This window comes from Siphateles boraxobius, unplaced genomic scaffold (assembly GCF_051911475.1).
Source record: "Siphateles boraxobius isolate OS27281-9 unplaced genomic scaffold, OSU_SipBor_1 65, whole genome shotgun sequence".
Lineage (NCBI taxonomy): Eukaryota > Metazoa > Chordata > Actinopteri > Cypriniformes > Leuciscidae > Siphateles > Siphateles boraxobius.
Genome location: NW_027509192.1, coordinates 20565180 through 20572585, shown reverse-complemented (window position 1 = coordinate 20572585; position 7406 = coordinate 20565180). Strand labels below are relative to the sequence as shown.

The 7406-nt window shown below is 39.1% G+C and overlaps 1 long non-coding RNA gene across 1 annotated transcript; it reads right to left on the bottom strand.

The window, feature by feature from the left end:
* Positions 1–2006: 2006 nt before the first annotated feature.
* Positions 2007–2627, bottom strand: LOC143720479 (uncharacterized). The gene is made up of 2 exons (XR_013196579.1): positions 2515–2627; positions 2007–2431 (listed from the first exon to the last, which is right to left on the bottom strand). It is a non-coding gene; the product is annotated as an uncharacterized LOC143720479 (long non-coding RNA).
* Positions 2628–7406: the final 4779 nt, after the last annotated feature.

Sequence of the window (7406 nt, the reverse complement as noted above, 5' to 3'; positions counted from 1 at the left end):
AAGCTAAATGTCTCTCTCGCAACCAATCTCTCTTTCTCCACATTAGAGTATAACATGTATAAGCTTTTTTGTAAGACTTTTAGATGTACTAAAAGTCCACATTTCACTCTGAATATTACAATCTGGTAGATTCCCGTCTGGGCATATTGCTCTGAAACAGCTATATGCGACTCTAATTACTAAAATTAATATAAACGGCTTACTCTTCAGAAAATGTGTCCTGTGCTGGATCAAACTGATCCTCAAAATGCAGGCCTTCATCATCAACGTCTTCATCTTCTGACTCTGAGGAACAAGTGAGTTCTTCCTCACTGTCTATGATCATCCGAAGTGCTTCCTCGTGTGCGTGAAGTGCCATCGTGAGGAAAAGCCAGTAAATCCAACTAAACGTTTGCCGCCAGTTTTATCCTGTTGATCGGGGGCGTTTCCCACAATCAGGCCAACCATGTAAATGACGCGCATGCCGGTGGGTGTGGTCAGACCGGCGCTAAACGAGAACAGGAAAAAACCCTTAAACTTTGTAATTTGGTAAGTTTCTTTATTTCTGGATTTTAGATGTTTCTTCCCTCTTTCGTCTGCCGTCTTGGTGAGCACATTTTTTGAGGGCAGATTTCATTGTTTCGGGAATGTAAATCTTCGGCTCCCAGTGGATCTGATACTGCACTGGATATTTATTTGAAGCTCATGGTAATTTCAAATGGCTGGATGGTCTTCCTCTGATTGGCTGTATATGGTTTGAAGGTGTTTCATTGGTTAAAAAAGGCGGCAGCACAGACGCGTCTCCTCCATCGCCCTTTATAGCCCCACCCCTATCCCCTCCACAAAGAGTAGCTAGTAATATGCTCAGATTCTTCTTCAGCTTTAATTAGATGTATAATACATGCAAAATCAGACAAAGCAGATTTATTATTGGAAGTATATTTATCATTACACTGATAGAAAGTCCAACCCCTCCAACCCAAGACTTCACCACAGCAGAGGAGCTGGCCCTGGACTTAAATAAAGGGAAGCCAGTGATTGAAGGGATCCAGGGAGGGACAGCCACTGACTCTGGCCCAGCAAGCGATACTGGCCTCTTCATACAAAGTACATTATTGCCATACTACTGCACATGGAAAATATTGAAATCTATATAGGCTATATTTTGTTATGTGGACTGTGTGACTTTGCCTTGCCTTGCAGTGGCTGGTAGCACCCTTACACTTTTGGAGCCACCAGAATATGATTCGCCGGTGAGTACTCTTTATTAAATGATAGTCTTTGCATGTCCTGTCAAAAATATCAATACAAGTATTGAATATGGCAGAGCGAAGCCACATCTACAGCAGTGGAGTGCACTTCTGCAGATGATGAGACCGTGTCGCTGGACTCCAGAAGGCTTGAGGTATTTTGTGAAAATAAACACATATTTTTATAAGTTCATAATAGATAAGTCGTCAGGGAAGTGGTACTAATAGAAAATATCATTTGTTACAGGATCCTGATATTGGGCAGCCTGGTAACATAGTGAGTATTGCCTAAAGTAAATTTACATTACGCAAAAATTCAGTTATGATAACTAAAAGGTGTTCACAAACTATCAGATATCTCTACACAACGCATCTAAAGAGACAGATCGAGCTGACAGAAGTCAAGATTGATGTGAACAAAAGAAAGCTGCAGGACATGGACCTTGAGATGCAAATTAAACGCAAGACACTAAGAAAAGTAGAACTGGAAATCCAGAAACTAGAAAGAGAAGTAAGTGACTTCAGTTTATACTGTAAACATGACTGTAACACAATGTATTAATCATCTTTTTTTTTCTCTCCAAAGCTCCAAGCTGACAAGTGATAACAGCAAAATAAGAAAATAAGAAAAATATTCCAAAACCATTGTGGTCTTGCAACTTTTTATGAATGTCAAGTACACTTTATAGTTATTGATCCAGTGAAGTGGAACTAGAATTTGGGAAGATAACCACAGTTTGTGCTACCGATGTCAAATAAAATGCATGTACACATGAATGTTATATAGCCTATACATTATCCTTTATTAAGAGATGGGGTAAATCAAAACTAACTTAACTGAAATAATTTGCAATGTATTGTTCTCTAACAAGTCTACCATTTCTGTTATCTGGGAATATGGCAGCATTGTCCCAATCAACATCCAAAGCAACTCTGGGAACCCTTTCTTTTCTTAGGCAGGCAATATTGTGCAGCACTGTGCAGGCAACAGTCACGTCACATGCTCTGTCCGGGGAGACCCTCAAGTGGTGCAAGCACTGAAATCCTGATTTCAGGAGGCCGAAGGTCAATTCGAGCCCTGGTTTTGGCATGGGCATGGTTGTAAGCTTGCTGTGCTGGGGTTTGGGGGTCTGTAAGGGGAGTCATCAGAAATGTCTCACAGGCATAGCCTTTGTCCCCCAGGAGCACACTAGAGAACTCACCTATGAAATACAAAACATAATTCTTACAAGTACTGTACTCTTGTTGTTTAAGGTGCTTAAAAAAATAAAATGGGGTGGCTTACCTAGAGAGAGTCTCTGGTAAATTCTACTGGCCCGAAAGATTCTGGAGTCATGCACTGAGCCATGGCCACTTTGCCTCTAAATTTGTGATAAGGCAGTCAGCATCACAGGTCATCTGTAAATATATATTATAGCCTATTAAGGTCATTTAATGCACAGAATAATTATGTAGCTATCAGTAAGCATAACTCATTCTTACCTGAACATTGACACTGTGGAAGGATTTCCTGTTAACATAATCTCCCTCATGTGCCCTTGAGGGGCGTTGGATACGAATATGGGTGCAATCCACTGTACCAATTACATTAGGAAAAGCTGTAACACAAAATAATGAGTGTCATAGACTGTGCTAATGTAAGATTTTGTAGTAATCTGTTGTTCGTGTTACCTCCAATCTTGTAGAACTCCTCCTTGATGTGCATGAATCTTCTGTGACCAGGGAAGGTGATAAATATGTGCACAAGAGATTTCAATGCCAGACTTGTGCGGCAAATAGTGGCTTTATTGAGGCTTTCTGCATCACCGACAGAATACAGAAACATGCCACTTGCAAAGAATCGCAGTGCTACGCAGACCATGGGACAGTGAGAGCATGGCTCCGTGCTGTCCTGTGCTGTATGTTTGACCCAGCAGCCTACACTAATATCTGATGCCATCACCTGAGAATCTGTACCTCTCAGTCAGATATTCGTCTGAAAAGGCCAATGGGTCTGCCCTATCACGGAAGACTCTTTCATCAACACATTCTCACACATTCTCAACACAACTCGTCACATATGGACGCTAGGGCTGCTCGATTATGGAAAAAATCATAATCACGATTATTTTGGTCAGTATTGAAATCACGATTATGTAACACGATTATTTCACATGACTTTGGGAACATGTTGCATTTATTAAAAGACACCTTTCAACAATTCTTAAAAAAATCTAAATTTGAACATTTATTGTACTTTTTGAAATATTAAACAGACCTCTAAACTCACAAGTGGTGAAAAAGGTGACATGTTTACAAAGTAATTAGTTGTAGGGGGTCACCAGGGCGTTATTTGCCTTTATAAAGGACAATTTATTAAACCTTACTAAATATGTTTTATGTCAAATTCTTACATTTGATCAAATTCAGTTTTAATAAAAAGGGCTGTTATCTATTAAATTAATTTACACTGCAAAATTACAACTGTGTAAATATTATGAGATTAATGTTTAAACAAATAATAAAATAAAAAATAAAATCAATGATGCCTTTGCCTTTAAACAATAAATCAATCCACCTTATTCCTGACGAGCTTACTGCGTTTTGAATTATGGGCGGCACTTCCGCTTTGGGGAACTCCCATTCAAAAAGACTGAAACGAATCATTTCAAATCATAAGGTTGCCCTACAAATAAAGCTGATCCGTCAGTTTGACTCAATGAGCTATCAGTTTTCTTTCATGTTTTATCTAAGAAAAACATCAGAATAACGTAACACTTGGTATTTTAACGTGACATATTATAACAAGAATATCTATAGTAAGAGCTCTGAATTCTTTTCCTCGTGATTATTTTCTTTTTTACTTTTGAATTTCGCTGTAATAGTATGATAAAGGTCAACATATACTGCACATTTGTGGTCTGTTCTCCCGATTTAATTTACGATGTAGCCTATACCAATTCACTGGAATACTCCCCAAATCCTGCACGTCTCTTTCCAGGTTTGGTTTCACAGGTAAATTTACAATTTATTATCTGTCAAAATGACTGAAATCACTTTAAAATAGTATCACGCAATGCTGAAGTAAAACATTTTTTTTATTATTAAGGCAACGTATGTTACATAATACAGATTACCGCCGATGTTGCTGTGGAAAGATACTTTTTCATGGATTATTCATGGTCTGTTGAAAGTACCTTGTTTACGCTTTTACACTTTTAAATGTCCTTTTAATGTTCAATGGTTGAAGGGTAAGTAGAATAATGTAATGTCATCGTACACGGTTTAAAAATATATTATTGCGTCCAGAGCTAGTCTTTCACTGATTGTTTACAGCTTAACGGAAGTTACACCCATAATTCGCGCAAAGCGTCATGGGGCGCAGGAATACTGTGGATAGGTGGCGACAAGTGACCGTCTTAATAAATGAATCATTGAGTCATTCATTAAAACGATTCGTTCAAAATAATAAATCACACAGTAACAAAACACAGCGCTTAGTGATGCTTTTCTTTTGTAACTATTTTCGTCGGTGAAATAGAACAAAACCAGTCAATATTCCGTCTAAAATGTAAGTTACTACCTATAAACTAGGCTACTTGTTTATAAAACTATAAATTCAGTGTAACATTTTCAATCGTGATATTATAGAACAGCCCTTAGTCGTGTTATGTTACTTAACTATATCATATAGCCTATAATAAATAAAAAAAACTCAACATTTCTACCTCAGTATGTTTCTTCTGTGAGTTTTTGTGTGAGCTGTTAGGCTCATTTGTTTTGATTTGTCACTTACTGTATGTCTCTCTCACACAAAGGCAGCGCAGCTTCCAGAAACTACCGATCTCTGTTTACACTGACTGTACAAGATCAAAACCATCTCGCGTTTCGATCGGTCGGGCAAGTAAAACGCTCTTTCACTTGAAACTTAAAAATCCCCTTTTCCCGGACAAACAGACACGTTTTATGTCGCTCCCTGTGTTCATTCTCGATGTGTTTCGTGCTGTAAAGCGGAACAGATGATCAGGCCATGTGCGCGCGCGCTGCCGTTCGCTTGAACTGAGGCGATACAGTGATCGAGCAGAAATGAATGAAATTTTAGATGTTAAAGAGATCTCAACAGCTCGAGAGGCGTCTATGGTCTCACTCCAGTCTATATTAAATTAGCCAATTGTTATTGTGAAGTTTATTGTGCTTGCAGTTTATGAGGCTGAGAGAGTTTAAGGCTTCGGGAGGGACGGATGTGCGCGTGCGCGAGTCATTCAGAACACAAGACAAAATAACATGACAAAATAATCGTTTTTACTCGATTGTACTATTTTGGAGATCGTTGGGAGCTAAAATCGAAATTGAAATCAAAATTCGATTAATTGCACAGCCCTACCAGGACCCCTTGGCGTCACTTATTGACGCACTGGGTATACCTTTGGCGTCATTTTTCAACGTGCAGGGTAGTCCGATAGACTTCTATAGATCTCTGAACCGGAGCCTGTAGCGTTGAAATTTGACGTCTTGGGCTGCGAATGGGTCGAGAGACCGCAATAAATAAAAAGGAATAGGCTACAATAAATGATCTATGCCAGGGCTAGTATAATGGTGGTCCCCAGATCATCTTTATCTGGCCCTCCAACTGTTTTTTTGTGTTTAAAAACCCTCACAATCTGATATCAAAGTGCCCTCTCCGCAAAGGTTTAGCGCGTTCATAGGCAACCGCATTCATCGGTGAGTTTAACAACGCTCAATATGGTGTACAACCCATAGACAGTAAAAGAAATGGACACAGCGACCCCGTTGATTTCAACGGAGAGAGTTGAAGCCGAACATGGGCACTCACTTCCTGATAGCCAAGCGTTCTGCGCAGGCTAAAACTGAGCTTGATGACGTAGATGTCACGTGAGCAACCTGACTGACAGTTGTAAATCTTCTAGTAGCTGTGCCAAGACAAATCTGAATCACCCATAGACAGTCACCCAACGTTAATCGTGCACAGAGACGGTGAAGCGCGACCTGCAGCAACATTTGGTAAGTATTCTGATTAATTATTTTGCTTAATATTTATTTATTTAAAATTTAACGTCAGTACGCCTGCGAGACTGTGCGAGCTTCTCCTCCTGTCTATACGGTAATGTCTCTATTGTGCGACATGAAGTCGCGTGGTTATGACGCAATTTTTAGCCTATTTTTACAAGAATGGCTTCTACGGGGCTATAACGTAAGATACAAAGTAATGGAGCCTTTTATACATTGTCGTGTTTCTTTAGAAATAAATAATGGACAAATGAAGTCTTTGGACGCCTCAGATGTAAAGTTATTCGCTGTCAAAGTGACGCCAAAATGAATGGGAGTCAATGGGATGCTAACAGCAGGTGATAGCCAGCTACAATGGCGGCCCCCGGAGGCAGCTTCAACTTCCGCCTGATGGATTACCCCCTTGGTACAACCCCATTGAGCGGTGAGTTTAACAACGCTCAACTGCAGGTAAAGCGGCATTCAGAGGTGAGTTTAACCAAAACAACGCTAAACTGCATGTAGAACGGCATTCAACGGTGAGTTTAACAACGCTCCACGGCGTGTGCAAGTAAGCAGTTTACGCGTTTTCTTGTCAAAGGTAACGTTACTGGCATACATGATGTACACTGCTTTAACTAGAGCATGCTGGATAACGTATTTTTATCGGAGTTTTGTTTATGTTAATAAATATATATCATGTTTATATAATATATAATGTTTTTTATTTAAATGTTTTAATTTTTTTAATCCTCTAAATTAATAACGCTGACGTCACTGTATGGGGCGATCCCAAGGTCCATTGTGATTTTCCACTCGGTAAGTAGAAGAGTTAATTAATAGAGATATACTATTCTTAAATGTACACATCAAAAACTCTTGAATCAGGACAAGAAGTTGTGTTTAGAACCTTTAGATGTGTAAGGTGGCAATTTCTGACAGTAAATGATAGAAGACAATATAAAAATATAGCTTGCTGCACCAAATGTGCAGGCTAGCAAAGTTAGCTAATTGAATTCAAGTTTTTGTCAAATTTTGTCACCTGATCACATCAGGACCATTTTATTGTCCATACATTGGCTGTCTGTCAGCTAATTTTAGAACTATATTAATTACTCAGAAAGTACTGAATGGTTCAGCTCCTCATTACCTACAATCCATTATGTTAATCACACAATTCCAGGATCTAAA